The sequence below is a fragment of the Mus caroli genome, chromosome 17 (genome assembly GCF_900094665.2).
Source record: "Mus caroli chromosome 17, CAROLI_EIJ_v1.1, whole genome shotgun sequence".
Classification (NCBI taxonomy): Eukaryota; Metazoa; Chordata; class Mammalia; order Rodentia; family Muridae; genus Mus; species Mus caroli.
Genome location: NC_034586.1, coordinates 84,214,618 through 84,218,743, shown reverse-complemented (window position 1 = coordinate 84,218,743; position 4,126 = coordinate 84,214,618). Strand labels below are relative to the sequence as shown.

Below are 4,126 nucleotides of genomic sequence, written 5' to 3'. Positions count from 1 at the left end.
GGCCTAGTCGGCCATCACTGGAAAGAGAGGCCCATTGGACTTGCAAACTTTATATGCCCCAGTACAGGGGAATGCCAGGGCCAAAATGTGGGAGTTGGTGGGTAGGGAAGTGGGGGGAGGGTATGGGGGACTTTTTGGATAGCATTGGAAATGTAAATGAGGAAAATACCTAATAAAAAAATTAATTCAAAAAAAAAAAAGTGACAGAGAAAAGCCTGCTATCTCAGTACCTACCACAAGGGGGCACTGTCAGGCCTTAGTAATTATTCTGTCAGTAACTTCTCAGCTCTGGAGTGAGAATGCAAACCAGTCTCTTAGGTTGGGTTGATAGCCATTCCCTCCTGACCCAAGATACTCCGTATCTGAAGCTGAGCTACTAAGAGCTGAAAAAAAAAAAAAAAAAGGATGTCGGAGGACCAAATCGCAGGGTAAAGAACTAAGAAGCTGGTAACAGAGGGCGAAACAGGCATGAACCTCCGGGAAGAGAAAACTGCAGTTGAGGGCCTACAATCACCCCAGCTGCCTCCGCATGGCATCTTTGTGCCAGGGGAGACAGTTTGGAAGGTCTTAGTACCATGTTCTCATAGATCAATTTTGAAATCTACCCTTTTGAATCTCCCATGGTAGACAACGATCAGAATCCTGGCTCTCGTTTTCACGCACAGACACGCACACAAGGACAGGAGAGCACACAGCTAGCTATGCAGTCTGAAGCTGTTTTCCGTTGGCGCTTAGACACCGTTGGTACTAAAGGGCCAGACAGGGTGTCTGTGCAGAGTGGAAGTAATCACTGTGAATTTCCTGTGAAAGTAAGCCTGCCTACATCACGGAGTTGTCCAAGAATGTATGATGTGAACACACGTTGGCAAGAATGTGTCATGAGAGGATGCCCCTTCACCCCTTCACTCCACTAACTTACATTATCTCCAAGAAATTCCACCCAGCTCTGTGCTGGATTCTAGGGAGATGCAGACACCCACATGGACCACCAGAACTGAACTGTAACCACCCAGCCAGTGAGGCTGACCCAGAAGGAGCTGCTCAGAGGCACCAGGAGAGAAGGGAGCAGCGTCAAGCCTGGAGATCCAGGAGAATGAGATGACCCCCTACTTACGATCCAGAGAAGATCCACCTGTGCTTCCTTCCTTCCTTCCTTCCTTCCTTCCTTCCTTCCTTCCTTCCTTCCTTCCTTCCTCTTTCCATTCCTATAAACATTTCCTTAGTACTACCACAGACAAACTCTAAACTAGGATGGCATTTCTTTCAGTATGATAGAAGCAGGACTCCAACACCACCTGGAGTAACTAGGACCAGTGGGACCCAGGGACTCAGGAAACCTGCCCAACCAGTGGCACGGGTTCCTTCCTGTCTGGGCCGGTGCCCTGAGCAGAACTTGGGCCCGAACTCTGCAGCCAGTCCCACAACACCCAGTGGAAGCTCCACTCCCAGGCACTCTAACAGGCCCAGGATCATAGGATCATAGCAAGTCCTGGATACACCATCACACTGGCAAAGCAAGATTTGGATCTAAAATCACTTCTCATGATGATGATAGAGGACTTTAAGAAGGACATAAATAACTCCCTTAAAGAAATAAAGGAGAACACAGGTAAACAGCTAGAAGCCCTTAAAGAGGAAACACAAAAATACCTTAAAGAATTACAGGAAAACACAATCATAATCAAACAGGCGAAGGAAATGAACAAAACCATCCAAGATCTAAAAATGGAAATAGAAACAATAAAGAAATCACAAAGGGAGAGAGCCCTGGAGTTAGAAAACCTAGAAGAGAGATCAGAATTCATAGATGCAAGCATCACCAACAGAATACAAGAGGTAGAAGAGAGAATCTCAGGTGCAGAAGATGCCATAGAAAACATTGACACAACAGTCAAAGAAAATGCAAAAAGCAAAAAGCTCCTAACCCAAAACATCCAGGAAATCTAGGACACAATGAGAAGATCAAACCTAAGGATAATAGCTGTAGAAAAGAATGAATATTTTCAATTTAAAGGGTCAGTAAATACCTTCAACAAAATTATAGAAGAAAACTTCCCTAACCTAAAGAAAGAGATGCCCATGAACATAAAAGAAGCCTACAGAACTCCAAATAGATTCAACCAGAGAAGAAATTCCTCCCAACACATAAAAATCAGAACAACAAATGCACTAAATAAAGATAGAATATTAAAGCAGTAAGGGAGGAAGGTCAAGTAACATATAAAGGCAGGCCTATCAGAATTANACCAGACTTNTCACCAGAGACTATGAAAGCCAGAAGAGCCTGGACAGATGTTATACAGACACTAAGAGAACACAAATGCCAGCCCAGGCTATTATACCCAACAAAACTCTCAACTACCATAGATGGAGAAAACAAGCTATTCCATGACAAAAACCAAATTTGCACAATATCTTTCCACAAATCCAGCTCTACACATGATAATAGATGGAAAACTCCACAGAAGGAGGGAAACTACACCCTAGAAAAAGCAAGAAAGTAATCTTCTTTCAACAAACCCAAAAGAGGATAGTGGCACAAACGTAATATCATCAAAAATAGCAGGAAGGAAAAGTCACTATTCCTTAATATCTCTTAGCATCAATGGACTCGATTCTCCAATAAAAACTTAGACTGGATATGTAAACAGGACCCAGCATTTTGCTGCATACAGGAAATACATCAGTGACAATGACAGGCACTACCTCAATGTAAAAGTTTAGAAAACAATTTTCCAAGCAAACGCTTCCAAGAAACAAGCTGGAGTAGCCATTCTAATATTGAATACACACACACAACTATGATTTATATGAGAAGAAACTTTGATTTAGCAAGAGATGCACGGTTATAACAAATAAATATGTTAAAGAAGAAGCCAAGAAGGATGGGATCCACATGAACACAGTACCAGTAACATAGGCAACCTGAAGAAATGAAAACAGAACCAAATACTGCAGACTATTCACCTCATTATGTCAAATGACCACTCCACAAAATGGTGTTCAAGTGGAAAAGACAGGATATCAATCTGCATTTAGGTGCAGCAGATTCTAGTCAAATCATTCCAACAAGTCTCAAGTAATTTTGGAAACCTGAGTATATAATGTCCTCCAAGACTTTTGCAGTCCTGGGATGGAATGAGGGCAGTCTTCAAGCTATCCATGTTTCCCAAACTAATTTGGGATATCCATGGTATCTACCCTGGAATTGACTGAAGTAAACACATTGGAACTTCTTTGTCAGATGTTGAAAATCTAGAGAAGAAAACCAAATAGCAACATCATATAACAATTTATAGTTACCAAATTACACCAGATTTTCAAAGCACTCTTATAAAGATCGCATTTGTTTCTCCTCCAACTCCTTCACCCTTTCTAAGACAATCACACACAACCAATACCCATTCTATGGTTGAATACATTAAGACTCAAAGAATTCAAGAGTGAGTTCTGAGATTCCTCACTGTGGAAGAAAAGGACAAATGGATACAATGGAGGATTGAAAGTACAGCTGACTTAAAAATCAATGATTCAATAGAAACAGATGTATAAAAGTTGGGGTTTTAAGACAGATGCACTTAGCACTTAAAACAAGCAGAATGCATAGAAACAAACACTTATCTGGGACTAATTGGCTATTCTGGGTCTTTTGTTGTTCCAAATCAACTCGAGGATTTTCTTTCTATTTATGTGAAGAATGAGATGAGGGTGTTGATTGTAATTTCATTGAATCAGTAAATTATTTTGGTAGGAAGGTTTGTTTGTTTTTTTCACAAAGTTAATTCTACCAAGCTATATGTTTGGGAGGCTTTCAAATTCTAGTATGGTTCTTAATCACTTTCTTCACATATTTAAAGTTTTCATTGTAGAAGGTTTTTTTTTTAACCTCTTTTGTTATGGATATTCTAAATATTTTATTTTATTTGAGAAACTGGGAAGAGGAGCGTGTCCATGATCTCTTTCTCAGCAGGCTTGTTACCCATATGTACTAAGACTGGTAAAATTTGTAAGTCAATTATGTATCATTAAAAAAAAGGAAAAGAAATGGGGAAATAAATAAATAAAATTCTTTCAACAGAAAGAAAGAAAGAAAGAAAGAGAGAGAGAGAGAGGGAGGGAGGGAGGG

The 4,126-nt window shown here is 40.4% G+C and overlaps 1 protein-coding gene across 1 annotated transcript in view; it reads right to left on the bottom strand.

Moving 5' to 3' along the window:
• Positions 1-4,126, bottom strand: part of Ston1 (stonin 1) — a 44,405-nt gene that overhangs the window by 6,174 nt on the left and 34,105 nt on the right.